Raw genomic sequence first — 25,613 nt, forward strand, 5'->3', positions numbered from 1 at the left:
TGGTTTGAAGAAACAAGATTATTTCAACAAGTGAAAGTTAATTTTATTTAAATGAAGAAAATTTCATTCTTTTTTATCAACCAAGCTCTAATTATTGTTAATCTAATTTAATAAATGAGTTTATTTCTTTAAAAATGACTGATGGGGAGCAGATGTAGCTCAAGTGGTTGAGCACCTGCTTCCCATGTACAAAGTCCTGGGTTTAATCCCCAGAACCTCCTAAAAAACAAATAAAAAACTAACTCTCTTTCAGGGACAGATGTAGCTCAGTGATTGAGCACCTATTTCCCATGTATGAGGTCCTGGGTTCAATCCCTGATACCTCCTTAAAAAAAAAAAAAAGACTGAGTTTTAAAGATGAATTTAACATTCACAGCAATTAATCTGTAACTAAAGAATTATTTTCCCTCTAATCATTCACTCAATATTTCCTCAAGGAATTCTTGTCCTAGTTAGATATAAAGATTGTATTACTTTTTTCATTACTCTACACTGTGACTTCATGGTAATGGTTATGAAGTCGTCAGAAACAAAGTAATTACTAAAGGATTCATTCAGAGACAGCTGTTTTTATATTTAATTTTATTAAAATACCAAGAATAATGCTACAGAACAAATATATGGAAAAAACTCGAACAAAGTTACCTAAAAAGTTTGGCCTTAAAACTGGTTTTCCCCTTTATTTCTAAAACAAAACTTCTACAAAGGGTCAGCTTCAATTGACATGAGAAATTAATCCTTTTTTTTAATAGTAAAAGTTATGGTACCCTGATGTTTAAAACTAAAATGGATATCACTGTACTTTTATTAGAAAAAGAAACATATTTAGTTAGATTTACTTACTTACATTTCACTTGAGTCTATTTTTGAAAATTGTGGTATATTCTTCCCAGAAACAAAAGCACAATGCTATTACTAAAGTTAATAAGAATTTTAGGAAAACGAATGTGGTTCAACCAATTGGGCTCCCGTCTACCATATAGGAGGTCCAGGGTTCGATGCCCAGGGCCTCTTGGTGAGGGCAAGCTGGCCCACGCAAAGTGCCACCCCACGCGGGAATGCTGCCCAGTGCAGGATAGTTGCCCTGCGTGGGAATGCCACCCAGCATGGGAAAGCCGCCCTGCACAGGAGTGCTGGCCAACACAGAGAGCTAGCACAGCAAGATGACACAACAAGAGACACAGAGAAGAGAAATAAGGAAGACATAGCAGAACAAGGGAACTGAGGTGGCACAAGAGAGTAAGCACCTCTCTCCCACTCCGGAAGGTCCCAGGATCAGTTCCTGGAGCCACCTAATGAGAAAACAAGCAGACACAGAAGAATACACAGCAAATGGACACAGAGAGTACACAATGGAGGGGGAACAGGGGGAACGGGGGAAGGGAGAGAAATAAATAAATCTTTAAAAAAAAACAATTTTAAACCCACTTAAAAAAAACCCTTTAAGCGTTGCCAATAAATAAAAATTTTGCCCCACTAAGTAAACACAATTTCATCCTTACTGGTGCAAGAGAAAGATAGTATTTAAAAACAATGAAGGGAAGCGGACTTGGCCCAATGGATAGTGCATCCGCCTACCATATGGGAGGTCTGCGGTTCAAACCCCAGGCCTCCTTGACCTGTGTGGAGCTGGCCCACGTGCAGTGCTGATGTGTGCAAGGAGTGCCATGCCACACAGGGATGCCCCCGCATACGGGAGCCCCACACGCAAGGAGTGAGTGCGCCCCATAAAGACAGCCGATCAGTGTGAAAGTGCAGCCTGCCCAAGAATGGCGCCACACACACACACAGAGCTGACACAACAAGATGACACAACAAAAAGAAACACAGATTACCGGTGCCGCTGATAAGGAAAGGATCAGTCAAAGAACACACAGCAAATGGACACAGAGAGCAGACAACTGGGGCGGGGGGGGAGGGAAGAGAGAGAAATAAATAAATCTAAAAAAAATAAAAACTATGAAGCATTTCTTGCTGATCCACAGTACTAGATAGTATACCACTGCTGCTTATTTATTTTAATGTAAATTCTTTTCAGTAACTTGACAGAAGCTATATAAACATCAGACTGCTTTTCATCCCAATATACTGTAATTATTTTCATTTCATAGACATCAAATGGGCAGTGAGTTCTACTGCTTACAGTTAGTAAGAAATCCTGCTATAAGATCTAAATGAGCTTCTCTACTAGAGGAAAATCTTTTTGCCAAAAGGTCCATTACCTGGTTCAAAAGAAACAAGACAGGGAAGTAGATTTGGCCCAACTGATAGAGTGCCCGCCTACCATATGGGAGGTCCAGGGTTCAAACTCAGGGCCTCCTGACTCATGTGGTTAGCTGGCCCATGCGCAATGCTGATGTGCACAAGGAGTGCCGTGCACACAGGGGTGTCCCCCAGATAGGGGAGTCCATTGTGCAAGGAGTGCACCCTGCAAGGAGAGCTGCCCTGCACGATAAAGGCACAGCCTCCCCAGAAGTGGCACCACTCACATGGAGAGCTGACACAGCAAGATGACGCAACAAAAGGGACACAGATTCCCAGTGCCGCTGACAGGAATGCAAGTGGACACAAAACAACACACAATGAATGGACACAGAGAACAGACAATGGGGGGGAAGGGAAATAAATAAATAAGAAATAAACCTTAAAAAAAAAAAAAAGAAACAAGGCAGTCAGTAAGCAAGTAAAAAGATGCTCAATATCATTAGCCATTAGGAAAAGGCAAACCAAAATCATGAAATACCACTTCACACCCACTAAAATGACTATTGGGGGAGGGGGAGAAGGAAAATAAGTATTGGAGAGGATGTGGAGAAATTCAACTCTCATGTAATATTAGGGGGAATATAAAATGATACAGCCTCTGTGGAAAACAGTTTGGTGGCTCCTCAGAAAGTTAAACATAGAATTACCATATGACCACGAATTCCATTCTTAGGTACATTCCCCAAAGAACTGAAAGAAGAGAATCAAAGATACTTGTACACCAATATTCACAGTAACATTATTCACAAGTCAAAGTGTGAATGCAACCCAAATGTCCATCAACAGGGAATGGATAAACAAAACGTGGTATATCTATATGATAGAATATATTCAGCCATAAAAAGGAATGAGGTTCTGACACGTTACATAGATAAACCTTGAAAACATTATGCTAAGTACAATAAGCCAGACACAAAGAATACCTCAGAATATGCGATATCCACAGAGACAGAAAGTAGATTAGTGGTTACCAGGGAAGAGGGTAAAAGGGTGGGGAGGGGTTGTTTTGGTTGATGAGAAAGTTCTGCAATGATGATAATGATAGCACAAATTTGTAAATATAATCAACGTCACTGAAATTTACACCTAAAAATGGTTAAAATTGAAAATTTGTTATATATATATAAAACCACAACTTTTAAAATAAATAATAAAAATAAGGCTAGTAGATGTGGGGCCATTCAGGAAAAAATAAAAGGCTGAAGGGGAAATATATTTTAAACTGAAGTCCTAGTTAAAAAACAAAAGAACAAGCAAACAAAAAACAAGAAAGTAATCTGGCCATCAAAAAGTAATAAAGTATAGGAAATTATTAAACTTTTTTGCACATAGTAAGCACCTCATAATTGCCAGTAATTTCCTTGTAACCACACATGGTTCTATAAACAGCCTCAAAGATGGCAACATTCTGAAGTTTTATTACATAAAAGCAAAAGTGTGCAAACACTTCCCCAACAACCAAAGAGGAACAGAGTAATTTAAAATAAGGAAGTCTGGACTTCATATGATGCAATTGAAGTTTCTCTGAGAAAATACATTAAGTTCTGACACAAGAATACACAGAGGAATTATTAAAACAGACTTTATGAGGCAGAATAGGTGTTATTATACACACATAAATTACTTTTTAAAACAGAATAGAAACGATTCCCTAGCTCACATCAGACAAGCAGGAAAAATGCTAAAACATATACTTAGATATTAGCTTTTTACCATATTCCAAAATTAATTTCCAGTGACTAAACCAAGTTGAATATTCAAAATACAAAATCATAAAATTAGAATTATTTTCCAGACATATGTAATAGCAAAAATGCATAATTTCAGAAGTGATTTTAAAAACAGATTTGACTATATACAGCTTATAACACATGCACATTAAAAACAAGAGGAAAAAAACAGCAATAAAAACGGAAAACTGAATCGAGAAAATATTTGTAGCAAATATGTCAACTGGTTTATATCCATTATAAAGAGTTCTCCTAATGAATTAAAAAAACAATTTTAAGAACTATATAGGCAAAAAAGAACAAAGAACAAAAAGAAAATTAAATAATGAGGAGCTATAATTACCAAAAATGTGAGGAAATGTTCTATCTTGACACTAATCAAAAAACAAATAAATAAAACAAGCTGTCATTTTAGCCTATTCAAATTAGCAAAGAATTTTTTTGCAAATTATAATGCCAAATGCTGAAAAATGTTTAGTAATATCAATACTCATACAGCACTTTCATAAAATTACCTGAGCCAAAAATTTTTATTTCTGGGAATCTGTTGTAGGGAAACAATTCTAAAGAAGGGGAAAACTTTATGGATGAAGACATTCACTTCAGCATAACGTAATGTTAAAAATTGGAAGAACCTTAAATATCCAGACTAGTCCATGAGGAAAGACCTAAAGGGACTGATTTGGAGGTTAAGGGGAAAGGGAGGGAGTTCTATAACAAAAATGCCCAGCTACATCATACAATAAAAAATAAAAAAACATTTAACAGGTGGCAGACTTGGCCCAGTGGATAGGGCGTCCAGCTACCACATGGGAGGTCCGCGGTTCAAACCCCGGGCCTCCTTGACCCATGTGGAGCTGGCCCAAGCGCAGTGCTGATGTGCGCAAGGAGTGCTGTGCCACGCAGGGGTGTCCCCAGCACAGGGGAGCCCCACGCGCAAGGAGTGCACCCCAAAAGAGAGCCGCCCAGCACGAAAAAAAGTGCAGCCTGCCCAGAAATGCCGCTGTACACACGGAGAGCTGACACAACAAGATGACGCAACCAAAAGGAACACAGATTCCCATGCCGCTGACAACAACAGAAGCGGACAAAGAATACACAGCACACAGACACAGAGAACAGACAACCAGGGTGGGGGGGGAAGGGGAGAGAAATAAATAAATCTTTTTTAAAAAATGAAAAACCTTATTAAAAAAAAACATTTAACAAAAGCTCCAAACCAACATAGAACTTCTACCAAACTTTATGAGCAGAAAAACAAGATTGCCAAGCATCTGAAAAAAGTTTCTTCATGAAAGAAGCAAAAAACAAACAGAAAATAAAGCAACTTTAAAGGAAGTCTATGCAGAGAAGCAGGGGGAAAAAATTTTTTTTGTTTGAGGTAACGGGGATTGAACCTGGGACCTTGTTTCATGGGTGGGAAGCCAATGCTCAACCACTGAACCACACGGCCTTCCCTGAGTTGGATTTTTCATTTGTTTTGCTTGTTGTTTGTTTATCTGTTCTTTGTTTTCAGGAGGCACCAGGAGCCAAATCTGGGACTTCCTATGAGGGAGGCAGGAGCTCAACTGCTTGAGCCACATCCACTCTCCCTGAAAAAAATTTTAAAATATATTATTAATATCCTCAAAGAAAAAATACTGTAAAGGTAAAATAAGGGCAGGACTTATTTTTTAAAAATTCATAGAACATACAAGGTGTTGGTGAAGGGGTAAGCTATGGGAATTCTGTACATTTATGCATGATTGTTTTGTAAGCTCACAACTTCTCCAATAAAAAAAAGCACACAGATTGTAGGAACAATTCCATTTTTGAGGATTTATTCTACACATATACTTGCCTATATGCAAAATTACATTTGTACAAATTTATTAATTGAATCACTGTTTATTATAGCAAAATATTGGAAACAACCTACATGTACACCAATAAAGGACTATTGATATATTTTTTAAAAATTCACAGAACAAAATAGAGCTCTTAAAAGACATATGAGGGAAGCAGACGTGGCTCAACTGATAAGAGCATCTGCCTACCACATGGGAGGTCCAGGGTTCAAACCCAGGCTTCCTGGCCCATGTGGTGAGCTGCCGTGCAAAAGGATGCTGTGCCATGTAGGGGTGGTCCCCCATGTAAAGGAGCCCCACACACAAGCAGTGTGCCCTGCATTGAGCCTCCTGGCACAAGAAAAGCAGCTCAGCCTGCCCAGGAGTGGCACCACACACACAGAGAGCTGATGCAGCAAGATGACGCAACCAAAAAGAGACACAGATTCCCCGTGCTGCCAAGAATCCAAGCGGACACAGAAGAACATAGAACAATGGGGGGTAGGGGGAAGGGAAGAGAAATAAATAAATCTTTAATAAGAAAAAAAAGACATATAAATAGCCTATATGCAGTTGTAACGGTATTCAACATCATTAGTCACAAAGGAAATACAAATTAAAACCACACTGAGATACTACTTCCCACCCATCAGAATGGATAACACTAAAAAGACTGACAATACTAAGTATTGATGAAGAGGTAGAGCAACTGAAACTGGTGGAAGGGAAAAATGACAATCACTTTGGAAAACTATTTGGCAGTTTAAAATAAAGTTAAGCATACCTACTCCATGACCTAGCAATTCCACTCTGAGGTATAAACCCAAGAGATATGAAATCATATTCCCAAAAAGACTTTACAAGAACATTTATAACAGTTTTATTCACAATAGCCCAAAGCTAAAAACCCAAATATGTCCACCAAGCAGAGAATGGATAAACAATTGTGTTATATTCACACAAAAGGATACCACTTAGCAAGAACAAGGATACATATCACATCTCTTGGACAATATGTTGTACAGAAAAAAAAGCCAGACACAAAGGAGTATGTACTACATGATTCCATTTATATTAAGTTCAAAAACAAACAAAACTAATATATGGTGATAGAAACCAAATCAGTTGTTCCCTCCATGGCTGAGGATGATTGACAGGAAAGAGACATGAAGGCTCTTTCTGAGGTGATAGAAATATTCCATAATTTGAATCTGGTGATAACATGAGTATAAAGCACTTATCAAAGTTCATCAAACTATACACTTAGGAGCTATATTGTGATAGTGTGAGTTACATGGGTATATGCATTTTTAAACTCACTGAAGTATATACTTAAGATGTGTACATTTAACTGTGTAAATTATACCTCAATAAAGAAAAGTTAAGGAAAGCGGATTTGGCCCAACAGATAGGGCGTCTGCCTACCACATGAGAGGTCCAAGGTTCAAACCCAGGGTCTCCTGACCCATGTGGTGAGCTGGCCCAGGTGCAGTGCTGATGCGCGCAAGGAGTCCTGTGCCACACAGGGGTGTCCCCCACGTAGGGGAGCCCCACATGCAAGGAGTGCGCCCCAAAAGGAGAGGCGCCCATCACAAAAAAAGGTGCAGCCTTCCCAGGAATGGCACCACACACACTGAGAGCTGACACAGCAAGAAGATGCAACAAAACAAGACAGATTCCAGGTGCCGCTGACAAGAATACAAGTGGACCCAGAAGAACACACAGCTAATGGACACAGAGAGCAGACAACTGGGGAGGGGGGCAGGGAAGGGGAGAGAAATAAATAAAAAACACATCTTTAAAAAAAAAAGTTAAGAGCCCTTAAAATTTAAAAATGAAAGCAAAAACACAAAACTTGATAGAAAGACTAGAAGATAAAACTGAAGAAATCTCCCAAAAAGCAGTAAAAGGACAAAGATGGAAAAAATAAGAAAATGAGAGGATCATTCAAGGAGATCCAATATCCAAATACAGGAGTTTGAAAAGAGAGAAAATTTAAAGGAAGAAATTATCTATGAGATAATGAAATAAAGTTTCCCAGAAGTAAAGGACATCAGTCTTCAAATTAAAGGAGTTCATTTTTCCAGCAATAGATGAAAACACAGCTAAAGTATATAGTATAGTATAGTATGATATACTAAAGTATATCATTGTGAAATTTCAGGACATTGTGGACAAAGATCCTACAAACGTCCAAAGATTGGGGGGGAGGGGGCAGAATTCAATGGTCTAAGAAATATAATGGCACTGGATATCTCAACAGCACCATGGGGGGCCAGGCTAAAAATGAAACAACACTTTCTCAAAATTCTGAAAAAAATTTCTAACTTAAAATCCTAAATCAGACAAACATTCAATCAAGTATGAAGATAGAATAAAGCTATTTCCAGACTTATCAATCTCAATTTATTTTGCATAAAATGGTTCTCAAAAAATTAAAAAGTTCCTGGAGGAAGTTGTATACCAAAATAAGAGAGAAAATTCAGAAAGCAAAAGATACGGAATACAGGTGACAAAAAAAAGTAATACAGAAGAATCCCCAAGATAAGGGTGAAGAGAGTTCCCAGGATATTAACTGTGGACCAGGTACAGAGTAACCAGTTTGAAATCGTTAGAAAAAACTGAAACCATCTGATAGTCTTAAGAGGAGACCTGGGCAAGTGACAGACTTTAGAGTTGAATTAGTGATAAATACTTAGAATATTAAGTAAACAAACAAAACAAAACCACAATTACTAACATTAGGGAAAACAAAAATTTGTGCTACAAAAGTTATCATTTTGTACTAAATAACTTCAGCTATGAATTGTATATATATATGGCTTTAATAAGGTAAGCAATGAATATTTATCTAAATAAAATTACCAAATAGCTATAGTAATAGAATGAGGTAACGGACGCACAAAGGGGAAGTGTGTGGCTAAGGGGAAAGGAGGAGGAAGAGAGTTAAATTCTCATGCTCAGAAGTGGAAGTCAACTGATAATGCCTAAAACTGAAAAATCAACACCAAATACCAAACAACAACTGAAAGAATATACAGTAGTCTCCGGGAGGCAGAAGTGGCTCAACTGATAAGAGCGTCCGCCTACCATATGGGAAGTCCAAGGTTCAAACCCAGGGCCTCCTGGCCCATGTGGTGAGCTGGGAGAAAGGACAAGAAAGTCCTAAACTAAAGAGAGAAACTGCACCCAGAATAAATACTCCAGTAAACCAGATGCCAAGACATCAACAAAAAATTACAATCCAGTGCTCACTTCAGCAGCACATATACTAAAATTCAAATGATACAGAGAAGATTAGCATTTCCCCTGTGCAAGGATGACATGCAAATTCATAAAGCATTTCATATTTTTTTTCTCCTGCCATGATGGCCATGCAAGTAAAACGTGGGCATTTATTTTTATTTTATTTTTTTAAAGATTTATTTTTATTTTATTTAATCCCCCGGTTGTCTGTTTTCTGTGTCTTTTTGCTGCGTCTTGTTTCTCTGGTCTTGTTTCTCTGTCCACTTCTGTTGTCGTCAGTGGCACGGGAAGTGTGGGCGGCGCCATTCCTCGGCAGGCTGCTCCCTCCTTCGCGCTGGGCGGCTCTCCCTATGGGTGCACTCCTTGCGCGTGGGGCTCCCCTATGCGGGGGACAACCCCTGTGTAGCACGGCACTCCTTGCGCGCATCAGCACTGCGCATGGGCCAGCTCCACACGGGTCAAGGAGGCCCGGGGTTTGAACCGCGGACCTCCCATGTGGTAGACGGACGCCCTAACCACTGGGCCAAAGTCCGTTTCCCAAAACGTGGGCATTTATAATCTATAATGTTTTCAGTTCCTGGTGCCTCCTAAAAAAAGAAGACAAGCAGACAGCAAGTACAAACAATACCAGGGAAATAAAAGCAAAAACAAAAAAGAACAGATGAAGAATGGAAAAAATTTAACAAAGTCTCAGGGAACAAAATGACAGGAAGAAACATGCAAACAAATGTGTCATGGTTTTGCCATAAGGAGAAGAGAAGGGAAAAGGGGCAGAAGGAATATTTGAAGAAATAATGGTAGAAAATTTCCCAACCCCATTGAAGGACATAGATATCCATGTCCAAAAAGCACAATGTACTCCCATCTAAATAAATCTGAGTAGAGGGAAGTGGATGTGGCTCAACTGATAGAGCGTCTGCCTATCATATGGAGGGTCCAGGGTTCAATACACAGGGTCTCCTGACCTGTGCAGTAAGCTGGCCCACGCACAGTGTTGCTGTGTGCAAGGAGTACTACTCATGCCGCATAGGGGAGCACCACGCACAAGGAGTGCGCCCAGCTAGGAGAGTCGCCCTGCGTGAAAAAAGCACAGCCCACCCAGGAGTGGTGCCACACAAAGAGCTGACGCAGCAAGATGACACAACAAGAGAGATGCAGTTTCCCAAAGGCGCCTGATAATACAGGCAGATACAGAAGAACACACCAGCAAATGGACATAGAAAGCAGACAACAGGGGGGAAGGGGAGAGATATAAATAAAAAATAAATCTTTTAAAAAAAAATTTGAGTAGACCAACTCCGATACACGTACTAATCAGAATGCCAAATGCCAAAGACTAAGAAAAGAATTCTGAGAACAGCAAGAGAAAAGCAATGCATAACATATAAGGGATATCCAATAAGATTAAGTGCTGATTTCTCACCAGAAACCACAGAGGCAAGAAGACAGTGGTGTGATTTATTTAGATACTGCAAGAGAAAAACTTCCATCCAAGAATCTGATAGCCAGCAAGACTGTCTTTCAAAAATGAGGGTGAGTTTAGAATATTCACAGATAAGCAGAAACTGACAGAGTTTGTAACCAAGAGACTGACTTTGCAGGAAATACTAAAGGGTGTGCTACAGCCTGAAAAGAAAAGACAGGAGAGAGAAGTCTGGAAGAGAGTTTAAAAATGACGATTATATCAATAAAACAAAAAGTTTAAAAGTGGTGAAAATTAAAATGACAGAAAAAAACGCAAATTTTCAGGAATAAACTTAACCAATGATATAAAGCACTTGTATTCAGAAAACTACAACTCACTGTTAAAAGAAATAAAAAATGACCTAAATAATTGGAAGAACATTCCACGCTCAAGGATTGGAAGACTAAACATCATTAAGATGTCAATGCTACTCAAATTGATACACAGATACAATGTAATCCTCACAAAAATCCTCCAGCATTTTAAAAAAATAAATGGAAAGCACAATTACCAAATATATTTGGAAGGGCAGGTAAGGGGTTCCAAATAGCCAAAACATATTAAAAACAAAAATCAAATTTGGAGGACTCTTATTTCCGGACTTTAAATCATATTACCTAGCTACAGTGATAAAAATAGCATGGTATTGGCATAAAGACAGATAGAGAGATCAATGGTATTGAAGTGATGGTTCAGAAATAGACCCTCACATCTATGGACAAGTGATTTTTGACAAGTTTGTCAAACCCACCCAGCTTGGGCAGAATAGTGCATTCAACAAATGGTGCTGAAAGAACTGGATATCCATAACCAAAAGAAGGAAAGAGGAACCCTATCTCACACCTATACAAAAATTAACTCAAAAGGATCAAAAACCTAAATATAAAAGTAAGAACCATAAAGCTTCTAGGAGAAAATGTAGGAAAATATCTTCAAGACCGGTGGTAGGTGGTAGATTCTTAAAGGAGGTAAGAGGAGGATTGAGATGGACTATTGATGTTTAATGTATGTAGAAGTTTTAATTAGCTTTACTGTAAAAGTGTGGAAATATACAGAGTTGATGGTAATAATTATACTGAGTTAACAGCTGCTTTATAAATGGGAATGTGGCTGAAAATGGTAGTCTAGAGATGTAAACACCAAATGACAGAAAGCTACAGAACAATCTAGGGATTGAACAGCCCAGTAAACCCAAAGGTGGATAAGAATTGTGGCTTATGGTACAGATGCATAAGAGTGTCCTTTGTGAGCTAGTGCATATGTACATCACTATTGCAGGGTGGTGGGAATGTGAATAAACATGGGAAAAATACAACTAGAGTGACCTATGGACTATGGTTAACAGTAATAATGTAATATTCATGCATCTGTGCCAAAGATGTACTGGGTGATAATGGGAGAGTATGGAAAAAGTGTGAACAATAAATATATGCTATGGACCTGGTAATAATCTGATATTATCTCATAATCTGTAAAAATATTCCACCACAGTGTGGTATATTGATAGAGGGATGCTGTTTGGGAATTCTGCACATGTGCATGATTGTTATGTAAGTTTACAATTTCTGGCATAAAAATGTATTTTAAAAGTAATAGGGTTTTTGGGGGGAGGGGGAATACACCAAATGTAAGATAAGGACTATAGTTAGTAATAAGATTTTGACAATATTCTTCACAATTCATAATTTGTAGAAAATGTCTCACAACAATGCAAGGTGTTGGTCTGGGTTGATATATGGGATCCCCGTATGATGCTATACATGTTTGCTTTGTAAGTTCACAACTTTTACTATACACTTACTGTTTATATAAATAAAATATAATAGAAATGAAAAAAAAAACCTAAAGAAAATAAACACATATATGTTGTCTTATTTTTTTTTTAACATTTATTTATTTTCCTTTCCCTCCCTCTCCCCCCTCCACCTCCCTCACCCTTACTCTGCTGTTTTTGCAGTCTGTGTCCATTCGCTGTGTGATCTTCTGTATTTTATTCTTTTTGTCTTCTCTTCTCGTCTTTCTCCACTAGGATTCACCGGGATTCAATCCTAGGGATCTCTGATATGGAGAGAGGTTCCCTGTCAATTGCAACACCTCAGTTCCTGGTCTCTGCTGTGCTTCACCTTGACTCTCCCCTTCGTCTCTCTTTTGTTGCATCATCATCTTGCTGTGTGCCTCACTTACACGGGCAATGACTTACCACATGGGCACTTGGCTCGCCATGCAAGCATTCAGCTGACCACGCAGGCACTCAGCTCACTGCGCGGGCACTTGGCTCACCACATGGGCATTGGCTCACCGCACAGGAACGCTTTCTCTTCTCCTTTTTCACCAGAAGGCCACAGGGATTGAACCTGGGTTCTCCCACATGGTAGGTGGAGGCCTTATCACTTGAACCACATCTGCTTCCTTCTTGTCTTATATTAAAGGCAATAAAATTGCAGAATTATATTGAAGAAAAAACTGCGGGAGAGCAAATGTAGCTCAAGTGGTTGAATGCCTGCTTTCCATGTACAAGGTCCCAGGTTCAATCCCCAATACCTCCTAAAAACAAAACAAACAAATCAAAAACCAACTCTCTTTAGAGGAGCAGATGTAGCTCAGTGGTTGAGTGCCTGCTTCCCATGTATGAGGTCCTGGGTTCAATCTCCAGTACCTCCTAAAAAAAAGAAAGAAAAAAGAAAAAACCATGATTATGTGGCAAAACGTCACATTCTTTTCCTTAAAAAACACATACAGGGAAGTGGCTGTGGCTCAATCATTTGGGCTCCCATTCACCATATGGAAGGCCCTGGGTTTGCATCCCAGGGCCTCCTTGTGAAGGCAGGCTTGCCCATATGGTGTGGGGAGCCGCCAACCCGCAAGCACTGCGGAGAGCTGACTCAGCAAGGTGATGCAACAACAACAAAAAAAAAACAGGGAGGCAAGCAAAAAAAAAAATGCAGAAGGACACGAGGCAAATGGACACAGAGAGTAGACAGCAAGCAAGTCACAAGGGGGGGAGAATAAATAAATAAAAATAAATCCAGACACAGAAGAATGCACAGTGAATGGACACAGAAAGCAGACAGCAAGCAAAAAAGCTGTGGGGCCGGGGGGGGATAAAACACACACACACACATACATTCTTTCCTCCAAAAGTCAGTCCTGGGAGTGGATGTGGCCCAAGTGGTTGAGCACCTGCCCATCAATTCTGGTGGAGGTAATTTGGCAGTAAGCTGCATAAAGACGCTTAATATGCTAACCAGAATTGAGATGTGAAATTTAAGCACAAAATAAGAGCAGGAAAAAAGTGAAAAAAGTAAATACTAATTTCAACTGTTATTTTTAATTTTTCCAAAATTCTTTAGTTTCTAAACTAATTTGTAAAGACAGAATAATTCATTCCTTTCAGTGTATATTATATATAAAAAAACACTAAATTAGAATATGCATATAACTCTCACCATCATTCAATTTCTTGCTAGTTATAATCTGATTTTCTATTTTATGAAAAGTATCAATTTCTAAAAGACGAAGAAAATCTAATTTCTTCCTTGGAGAACCCTAGGTAACTCTACTGAGCTACAAATAGCTCAATGTTAAACATTAATCACCAAACAAAGCCACTCAATTATACAAGCTGTGAACTTTGGAAAAATAAATTTCAGAGTACACTAGTATATCAGCCTTTGGCCCAGAATAAAAGTTTTCTCCAATATATGAAGAAGTTATGAAAAATTACTTCCAGGAGATCAAAGCTTCTAAAAGAGTTATTAGATCAATAACTGACAACCTTTACTAAAAATAAACTAAGAACATTGCCATAACAAAATTTTAACATACAAAGGGCTGTATCTGAGAAGTTACGTACCTAAAAGAAACCTCTCAGAGTCAGTATTCATCACCCCTCATACTTACCTATTAATCTATCCATCTATCTATCATTAAGATAGGGGAAACGGACTTTGGCCCAGTGGTTAGGGCGTCTGTCTACCACATGGGAGGTCCGCGGTTCAAACCCCGGGCCTCCTTGACCCGTGTGGAGCTGGTCATGCGCAGTGCTGATGCGCGCAAGGAGTGCCGTGCCACGCAAGGGTGTCCCCCGCGTGGGGGAGCCCCACGCGCAAGGAGTGCGCCCCGTAAGGAGAGCCGCCCAGCGTGAAAAGAAAGAGCAGCCTGCCCAGGAATGGCGCTGCCCACACTTCCCGTGCCGCTGACGACAACAGAAGCGGACAAAGAAACAAGACGCAGCAAATTAGACACCAAGAACAGACAACCAGGGGAGGGGGGGAAATTAAATAAATAAATAAATCTTTTTAAAAAAAAAAATATCTATCATTAAGATATAATTTGAGAACCTGCTTAAAAAGGTGCATATAGGGGAAGTGGCCATGGCTCAATCAGCTGGGCTCCCATCTACCACATGGGAGGCCCTAGGTTCACATCCTGGGGCTCCTTGTGAAGACAGGCTCGCCCGCGTGCTGCAGACTGCTGCCGGCCCACAAGAGCAGCGGAGAGCCGACTCAGCCAGGTAATGCAACAAAAAGGGAGACAAGCAAAAATAAATGCAGAAAAAAATGCACAGCAAATGGACACAGAGAGCAGATGGCAAGCAAGCTGCAAAGGCAGGGGAAATAAATAAATAAAAATAAATACAGAAGAACACACAGTGAAGAGACACAGAAAGCAGACAGCAAGCAAAAAGCTGCAAGGGAGGAAATAATAATTTTAAAAAGGGTGCCTATAAAATGATGTAGGTAAAACATACATCATTTGCATCAATAGAGCATCATCATTATCTTCAAATAGTCTCTATGCCAATTACAACAAATGGATTAAACAAAGATTGAATTTCAGAATTCAAGAAGAGCATTTCTCATTCTTAAGAAACTACCAGCTATCATTTGTGAACGTTTGCATTAATAGAGACCAGCCTTTCACGTTCCCCAAAAAATATCCCAATTTTCTGCTTGTTTTCACAAGTATCATTTGCTTTTTTTTTTAAGTTTCTTTTTAGATTTTTTCATTTTTATTTATTTCTCCCCCGCCCCATTCCCCCCATTGCCTGCTCTCTGTGTCCATTCACCGTGTGTTCTGTGTCTACTTGTATTCTCATTAGGCAGCTCCAGGAACCAATCCTGGGACCTTCTGGGAGAGAGGCGATTACTCTCTTGTGCCATCTCAGCTCCCGTGTTCTGCTACATCTTCTTATTTTCTCTCTTCTGTGTCTCTTGTTGCGTCATCTTGCTGCGCCAGCTCTCTGCATCAGCCTGCACTCTTGCGCAGGGAGGCTTTTTCCCACACAGGGAGGCTTTTTCCCACACAAGGCAGCATTCCCACGTAGGACAGCACTCTGCGAGGGCCATTCCTGCATGGGCCAGCACTCTGCAAGGGCCAGCTCGCCATGTGGTCCAGCCTGCCCTCATTAGGAGGCCCTGGGCAACAAACCCTGGACCTTCTATATGGTAGACGGGAGTCCAATTGGTTGAGCCACATTCGTTTCCCATCATTTCCTTTTAATGTACCCACAGGCTGTGTGGATTATTTGGAAAATTAATTGCAAAGGATTTTCTTTATTTTGGGAGGTTTTGGGGATGTAGCAGCTAGGGTTCTTTATACTCTGGTTTTCTGTAGCTGTGGGATCAGTCTTTCAGCATTTTGTGGTTATACCCTTTGCATAATTTATAACATTATTTAAATTCAAAACTATATACCTGAGTTTATGAAAAAAAATCAAAATTCAAATTAATTGTTTCCAAAGTTCCTAATGAGACATACAGTTGAAAATATAATACTTACTCTGAGATGGTTATATTCTTACTACAGTGGGAAATCATAATTTAGTACAAATTTTTGCTTTCTCTCATATGTATGAGACATATCTCTATATGGATATCTACATATAGTCTTTATATACTAAGAATATATATATATTTATATATTAGAAAAGACTATATACAGTTTTTAGAAAGGGCTTTATAGCAACATAAATGTCAAATTAACTCTGGCATAAATTAAGGAAAATAGATTTTTTTAAAAACTATTAGGGGGAAGCGGACTTGGCCCAGTGGTTAGGGCATCCGTCTGCCACACGGGAGGTCCGCGGTTCAAACCCCAGGCCTCCTTGATGTGTGGAGCTGGCCCATGGACAGTACTGATGCGCGCAAGGAGTGCCGTGCCACACAGGGGTGTCCCCGCGTAGGGGAGCCCCACGCGCAAGGAGTGCGCCCCGTGAGGACAGCCACCCAGTGCAAAAGAAAGTGCAGCCTGCCCAGGAATGGCACCGCATACACGGAGAGCTGACACAACAAGATGACGCAACAAAAAGAAACACAGATTCCCGTGCCGCTGACAACAGAAGCGAACAGAAGAACACGCAGTAGACAGACACAGAGAATAGACAACTGGGGCTGGCGGGGGAGGGAAGAGAAATAAATAAATAAATCTATTAAAAATAATAATGATAAAAATAAAAACTATTAGGAGATAATTGTAAAGAATTTAATAAATGTGAAAATTTTTAAAAGCTGAAAAATCCACCTGTAATGTTTCCACCTGCAAAGGGAAATGCATAAACATCAACTATATTCCAGATGTAAGGATTAAGGATGCTAAAATAAACAGGAAACTTCTATCTTTTCACTTTAGGGTCTCCCTGTCAGGAAGACACAAGGCACTAGGTAAAGTCTTTGGTGCATTTTCAAATCCTTGAACTGACAGAAATACATAACATGTTCTAAATTCCAGTGTAACTATCTATAGATGCAATCATCTATCTTCTAATAAATTCTTATACATAAAACTGCCAGGCAGTACAGGTCTCAAACTTACAACTGCAACATTCATTCACATTTCTATAAGACTGCAAATTAGAAGTTTGAGATATGAGCCACATGTTACTTAAACATTTGGAAGACGACATGGGAAATCAAAGTAAAAAAGGTAGATCTTAAAAAGATGTAACTATTAAGAAAAGCAACACATTACAATAGATACCAGGTATTCTACCCAAGTCGCTCTCTCAATCAGCAAGCATATGCTCAACCCCCAGTATGTACTCAAAACAGTGCAAAGTGTTTTTTTAAAAAAAAGTCCATACCCAAGAAATTTGCTACCTAGTGGGGATATTAAGTTAGAACCCACAAAACACCACCATACATATGTAAAAATATTCACCAATTTTTTTTAAAAAAGCATACAAATTAAGAGTCAGAGGCATTCAAAGGAGATAAACAAGTGTTGGATAGTCTAGGAAAATTCCAAAAAAGAAGATTTACGGAGTCTAGAAGAATGGGTAGAACCAAATGAGAATGAACTCTTAATTATCTAGCTTCATCTTGCCTTTTCAACATGTTGTAAATATTAAATTATTACAATAGAACCAGCAAGATGGTGGCAGAGTAAGGAACACCTAGCGTCAGCTCCTGCTACAGGGCAGTTAGTATCACCCAGAGCTATCTGCAACTAGCTGACGCACCTGTTTGGGGGCTCCAAGAGGTCAGAAGAGAATCCTGTCACATCCTTGAAGGAATGGAAGTAGGAGACTGCCCATTAATAGAGAAGACTCGTAAGTAGAGTGCACCATGCCACGGAGGCTGGTGCCCATCCTCCACTGGAGGCATAAGTGCCTTGGGAGCTGTTCCGTGGCTGGAATTGAAAGCGCCACTTCCCAAAAATGAGGTAGGAAGAGATGGTTGGGTGCCAACTTCAGCTACTGATGAGTAAAATCAGCAGGCTAAAGTATAACCCTAAGAACAGCTAAAGTCTGAGCCTGTCCAAGCCAGAAAGAGGTCAGTGGCCACCATCTTAAATTAACTCTGGGCATGGCACAAAGGGAAGTAGGGCAGACTGAAAATCATAGTGGTGGTAGGGAGCAGCTTCTTTCCATTCAGATCAGATTACAACTCTAGCCTGGGCCCCAGCCCCACCGTCGGCAAGAAGGAAGCTGGCGAGACATGCACCACTCCAGGAAATCACAGGCCAAGCCGTGGAGGCTGATGATTATCCTACTCTGGCAGAACAAACCACCCCAAGAGCTGTTCTGAGGCTGGAATTGGAAGCTCCATTTCTCAAAAACAGGGGAGGAGGAGACAATTGGCTGCCAATTTCAGCTACTGACTGGTAGACTCAGCTGGCTAAGATTTAACTCTGGGAACAGCCGAGGTGTGAATCTGCCCAAGGAGGGCAGTGGCCACCATTTTTACTCCACCCCCAGCCTGAGGGGAAGCCAGGACCAAAAATCAGAGTGACTGTAGGAAACAATTTCTTTCACACAGATTGGCCTGCAGCTCTAGCCTAGGCTTCAGCACCACCCTGCACCAGCCTATCCAGGTAACTGCAGGTACCTTTGGCTGGCAGACTGAATAATCAGAAGTCTATCAAGACAACTGCAGTCATCTAGGACCTGCACTGCATAGATTGTTGCCCACACCTACAGCTTCATCCCCACCCCAGGCAGGAGACAAAGAGACATAAAGCTTCATCAGTCTCTCTGAGCAACTACAGTCTAGGCCCGCATGACTTGGATTATTCCACACAGCTGTTACTGTCTCTACCCCTGGCAAAGGAGAAAGTTGGAAGAAGCTTCATCGGTCCCTGGCACAATGAGGGCAGCTTGAGTCTCCACAGCTTATAGCACCAATTACAACCTTGGCTCCTACTGCACAACCAGCAAGGGAGAAAGCGCAAGAAGCCCTAAACTGATGAGAATAATTAGAATAAATTAGAATATTTAGCACCCAGAATAAATAATCATCCAGATGCCAGGACACCAACAAAAAATTACAATCCACATTAAGAAACAGGAAGCTATGGCCTAGTAAAGGAACAAGATAAGCTTCCAAATGACATAAAGGAGTTGAGACAACTAATCATAGAGGTTCAAACAAATCTCCTTAATAAATTCAATGAGATGGTTAAAGAGATTAAGGGTATTAAGAAGACATTGGAAGAGCTCAAAGAAGAATGTGAAAGCATACACAGAAAAAGAGCAGATCTTATGGGAATGAAAGGTGCAGTAAATGAAATTTTAAAAACATTGGAGGGAAGTGGACTTGGCCCAGTGGTTAGGACATCTGTCTACCACATGGGAGGTTCGCGGTTCAAACCCCGAGCCTCCTTGACCCGTGTGGAGCTGGCCCACGCACAGTGCTGATGCGCACAAGGAGTGCCGTGCCACGCATGGGGTGTCCCCGCCTAGGGGAGGCCCACATGCAAGGAGTGCGCCCCATAAGGAGAGCCGCCCAGCACGAAAAAAAGTGCAGCCTGCCCAGGAATAGCGCCACACACATAGAGAGCTGACATAACAAGATGACACAACAAAAAGAAACACAGATTCCCGTGCTGCTGACAACAGAAGCGGACAAAGAAGAATACGCAGCAAATAGACACAGAAAACAGACAACTGGGGTGGGGGGTGGGGAGAAGGGGAGAGAAATAAATAAATAAATAAAAATCTTTAAAGCAAAATTGGAATCATATAATAGCAGATTTGAGGAGGCAGAAGAAAGGATTGGTGAGCTTGAAGAAATGGCCTCTGAAAGTGAACATGAAAAAGAATAGATGAAGAAAATAATGGAAAACATTGAACAAGGTCTTAGGAAGGAAAATGACAGCAAGAAACATGCAAACATACGTGTCATGGTGTCCCAGAAGGAGAAGAGAAGGGAAAAGGGGCAAAAGTAATATTTGAAGAAATAATGGTAGAAAATTTCCCAACCCTATTGAAGGACATAGATATTCATACCCAAGAAGCACAACGTACTCCCATCCGAAAAAACCCGAATAGACCAACTTCGAGACACATACTAATCAGAATGTCAAATGCCAAAGACAAAGAAGAGATTTCTGAGAGCAAGAGAAAGGCAACGTATAATGGATACCCAACAAGATTAAGTGCTGATTTCTCACCAGAAACCATGGAGGCAAGAAGACAGTGGTCTGATATATTTAAGATACTACAAGAGAGAAACTTCCAGCCAACAATTTTACATCCAGTAAGACTGTCTTTCAAAAATGAGGGCAAGATTAGAATATTCACAGATAAACAGAAACTGAGAGAAAGAATTTCTAAGTAAGAGACCACATTTCAGGAAACACTAAAGGGTGTGCTAGAACCTGAAAAGACAGGAGAGAGAGGCCTGAAAGAGAGTCTAGAAATGAAGAGTATATCAATAAAAGTAACTAAAAGTACCAGAAGAGTAGTGAAAATAAAATATGACAGAGAAAACTCAAAAAGTCAGGAATAAACTTAACCAATGATGTAAAGCACTTGTATTCAGAAAACTGCAACTCAATGTTAAAAGAAATGAAAAAAGGCCTAAATAACTGGAAGAACATCCCATGCTCAAGGGTTGGAAGACTAAATATCATTAAGATGTCAATTCTACTCAAACTGATATACAGATTCAATGCAATCCCTATAAAAATTCCACCAGCATTACAAAAAAAAATTGAAAACATGATCGTGAAATTTATTTGGAAGGGTAAGGGGTCCTGAATAGCCAGAAACATCAAGAAAAGGAGAAGTGAACTCTCATCTCCAGACTTTAAATTATATTACCTAGCTCGAGTGGTAAAAACAGCATGGTACTGGCACAAAGACAGACACATAGACCAATGGAACCAAACTGATGATTCAGAAACAGACCCTCACGTGTATGGCCAAGTGATTTTTGACTAGCCTGTCAAACCCACACAGCTCGGGCAGAACAGTCCATTCAACAAATGGTGCTAAAAGAATTGGATATTCATAGCCGAAAGAAGGAAAGAGGACCCTTATCTCACAACTAATACAAAAAATTAATTCAAAAGGATCAAAAACCGGGTAATAAAAGCAAGAACCATAAAACTTTTAGAAGAAATTGCAGGAAAATATTTTCAAGACCTGGTAGTAGGTGGTCGATTCTTAAAGGAGATCAGAGGAACTTTTAATTAGCTTTACTGTAAAACTGTAGCAATGTAACGAGTGGATGGTAACACATAGTGAGTAACAGCTAGTTTATAAATAGGGATGTGGCTGAAAATGGTAGTCTAGGGCTGTAAATGCCAATCAACAGAATGCTAGAGAATAATCCAGGAACAGTAAACCAAGAGGTGGATGAGAATTGTGGTTGATGGTATAGATGCAAGTGTGTCCTTTGTGAGCTAGAGCAAATGTATATCACTACTGCAGGGTGCTGAGAATGTGGAGAAGCATGGGAAAAATACAGCTGAAGTGACCTATGGATGTGGTTAGCAGTAATAATATAATATTCTTGTACCTATGTGAAAGATGTACTGTGTTGATTATGAGGCAGTATGGAAAATGTGAGCCAAATGTACACTATGGACATGGTAACAATCAGATGATATTATCTTATCTGTAGCAAATGTTCCACCACAGTGTGGCATATTGATAGAAGTGTGTTGTTTGGGAATTCTGCACATGTGCATTATTGTTTTATAAGTTTACAACTTCTGTCATAAAAAATATATATACTTAAAAAATAATAATAGGGTAGATTGGGGGAAAAACACACCAAATTTAAGATAAGGACCATGATTAGTAGTAAGATTTTGACAACATTCTTTCATAATTTGTAACAAACATCTCATGATAATGCAAGGTATTGATGGGGGTAAGAAGGTGGAGGAAAAGCACAGCATTCAATCAAGATCTAGAAAGCAACACATGCAAATGCACAATGTTCGGGCAATGACCAAATCACACAAACCCTGGTTTGCCGAACTAAAAAGACTGACTTGAAAACATAGGTTATTGTTACCTTCCACTAACCAGATATGCATTTCAGAAAGATCATGCTGGTGGAAACATAAAGAATGGATTGGAGAGTCAAGAAACCAACAGTCCAGGAGAACAGATGCAGGCCTTTTCTAAGGCAGTAACCGTGAAAATGGAGAAGAAACACTTACGAGATAATAAGGTAGCACCAAAGGGACATTGTGAACAACTAAATGTGAACAGGGAGAAAAAGAGGGAGAGTCTTAGATGATGACCAGGTTTCTGTCTTGGGCTGACAGGTGAATCACAAAAAAATACAAAAGCAGATCTGTGGACAATGAAGATACATTTAGACTCTACTAAAACAATATAAAAAAATATGCATCATGCAAAATGGAACATTTTTCTATGAGACTTTATTTACTGCCAAATATTCATTCAGTTGATATCCTCTTCCTTTCATTAAATATATTTGCTTGGCAATCATCCATCAACTTCACTTTAAATATCTATGGTAGCAGTGATACAAAAATATGTTTCCACCATTAAATAATACCTCCTTTCTACACCTGTAAGTTTCAAAATAAACACTTTTTTTGTCCTTCCCATAATCAGCTATAAAAAGTTATTTTCAAGTCAGTATCTTTGACAAAGAGTAACTGTCTATAAAATTCTGCTCAGTGCAAGATGCCACTTATGGATACTTGTATAAATTAAAAAGTCTCCAAACCAAATGTAATAATAAAAACAATTATGGGAACAGATGTAGCTCAAGTAGTTGAGTGCCTGCTTCCCATATGGAAGATCCTGGGTTCTGCTCCCAGTGCCTCCTAAAAAAACAAACAAACAAAAAAAAAAACAAATAACAAGCAAACAAATGAAAAAAAAACAACTCAGGGGAGCAAATGTGGACCAGTGGATGAACGCCAGCTTCCCACTTACGAGGTCTTAGGTTAAATCCCCAGCCATGGTACCTCAAAAAAAAAAAAAAAATTGCAAGCCCTCCACAGATTCCAAAATCATGTTTAAAGCAGAGACCAAAATTAACCATTGTAAAGAGCAAAAGGCAAATTAAAATCTTTTAAGTATATATAAAATTTTAAGCCTCTGGGCATACACACACATACATATCCTGAACTAAATTCCTCTAAATTTTCAATCTGGTTTTTTATAAAAGATTGTTTTGATACACGAGTAACTCATTCAACAAATATGTGAGTAGCTAATACATGACAGGCAAGTGCTGGGGCATACAACAATAAACAAAACAGACAAGCCCTACCCTCTTAAGAGTTTTGGAGTCTAGTAGTCAATGATCATGAAAATTGCTTTCTAGGGTAATGTCTTACTATCATCACCCCAACTCCACCCCAGAATCTAGCTGATCACTGCAATTAATCTGTCCTAAAGCTCAAATCAGGACCCACATGCCAGGGATCAAGCATAGGGCTTATTAAAAAGAAATTTTCAGGACAACCAGTAAGATGCCGGCAGAGTAAGGAGCTCCGAGAGTCAGCTTGTGCTACAGTGCCATTAGTAATCACCCAGAGCTAACTAAAGCAACTGTTTGAGGGTTCCAGGAGACCAGAAGATCATCCTGCAACATCCTTGAAAGAATGGAAAGAGACTGCCCATCTGCAGAGGAGATTCACTAAGTAGAGCACTCCACATGGCAAAGGCTGGTGCCCATCCTCCACTGGTAGTACAAGCAGCCTCAGGAATTATTCCGCTGCTGAAACTGGATGCTCCACTTCCCAAAAATGGGGGAAGGAAGAGACAATTGGTCACCAACTTCAGCTACTGATTAGTAAATCTGGCACTGAAGTATAACCCTAAGAACAGCTAAAGTTTGAATCTGTCCAAGTCGGAAGGAGGCCGGTAGCCGCCATTTTCACTCCATCCACAGCATGAGAGGAAGCCAGAGAGACTGAAAATCAAAGTCAACCAGATCAGTCTGCAGTCCTAGCCTACTCTTCAGCCTCACCTATACCAGGGAGGAAGCTGGCAGGTCCTGCACCAGCTTCTCTGGGTAACTGAACATACATTCAGCTGGCAGAGGCTGAAGAGTGGGAACTCTACCAGGGCAAATGTGGTCATTTTGGACCTGCACAGCATAGACTGCTGCCCACATGTGCAGCTCTATCCCCACCTCGGAGAGGGGAGAAAAGGGTGTGAAGCTTCATCATTCTCTCTGGGCAACCACAGTCTAGGACTGTACGACTTGGATTATTACACTCACAGCTGTGGCTCTGTCTCAACCCCTGGCAAAGGAGAAAGTTGGGAAAAACTTCATTGGTCCATAGGGCAATGAAGGCAGCTTGAGGCTCCACAGCTTACAGCACCAACTACAAAACCAGCAAGGGAGAAAGGACAAGAAAGCCCTAAACTAAAGAGAGAAACTGCACCCAGAATAAATACTCCAGTAAGTCAGATGCCAAGACACCAACAAAAAATTACAATCCACACCAAGAAACAGGAAGATATGGCCAAATTAAAGGAACAAGGTAAGCCTCCAGATGACATAAAGGAGTTGAAACAACTAATCACAGATGTTCAAACAAATCTCCTTAATAAATTCAATGAGCTGGATAAAGAACAGAAGAAGGAAAAATTGAACAAGGTCTCAGGAAACTAAAAGGCAGCAAGAAACATGCAAACATACATATCCTGGGTATCCCAGAAGGAGAAGGGAAAATGGGCAGAAGGAATATTTGAAGAAATAATGGTAGAAAATTTCCCAACCCTTTGGAAAGATATAGATATCCACGTCCAAAAAGCACAACATTACTCCCATCTGAATAAATCTGAATAGACCAACTCCGAAACACGTATACTAATCAGAATGCCAAACGCCAAAGACAAAGAGAATTCTGAGAACAGCAACAGAAAAGCAATGCATAACAGAAAAGGGATACTGTAGCAGTCTGATATAGTTAAGAATTCCAAAAATAAATATTGGATTATGTCTGTAATCTGGTCTGCACCTGGGCATGATTAAGTTATGATTAGGGGGAAGTGGACTTGGCCCAGTGAATAGGGTGTCCATCTACCACATGGGAGGTCTGCGGTTCAAACCCCGGGTCTCCCTGACCCACATGGAGCTGGCCCATGCACAGTGCTGATGCGCGCAAGGAGTGCCGTGCCACGCAGGGGTGTCCCCACGTAGGGGAGCCCCACGCCCAAGGAGTGCGCCCCGTAAGGAGAGCCGCCCAGCGCAAAGGAAAGTGCAACCTGCCCAGGAATGGCGCCGCACACACACACACAGAGAGCTGACACACAAGATGACACAACAAAAAGAAACACAATTCCCGTGCCACTGACAACAACAGAAGTGGACAAAGAATTACACACAGCAAAATGAACACAGAGAGCAGACA

General features: G+C 40.1%; 1 protein-coding gene and 1 non-coding gene across 2 annotated transcripts in view; one reads left to right on the forward strand and one right to left on the reverse strand.

Moving 5' to 3' along the window:
- USP32 (ubiquitin specific peptidase 32) overlaps window positions 1-25,613 on the reverse strand; it is a 274,526-nt gene that overhangs the window by 236,788 nt on the left and 12,125 nt on the right. The window lies entirely within an intron of this gene.
- LOC111765009 (U6 spliceosomal RNA) lies at window positions 9,069-9,175 on the forward strand. The gene has a single exon (XR_002797473.2). It is a non-coding gene; the product is annotated as a U6 spliceosomal RNA (small nuclear RNA).

The sequence above is a fragment of the Dasypus novemcinctus genome, chromosome 21 (genome assembly GCF_030445035.2).
Source record: "Dasypus novemcinctus isolate mDasNov1 chromosome 21, mDasNov1.1.hap2, whole genome shotgun sequence".
Lineage (NCBI taxonomy): Eukaryota > Metazoa > Chordata > Mammalia > Cingulata > Dasypodidae > Dasypus > Dasypus novemcinctus.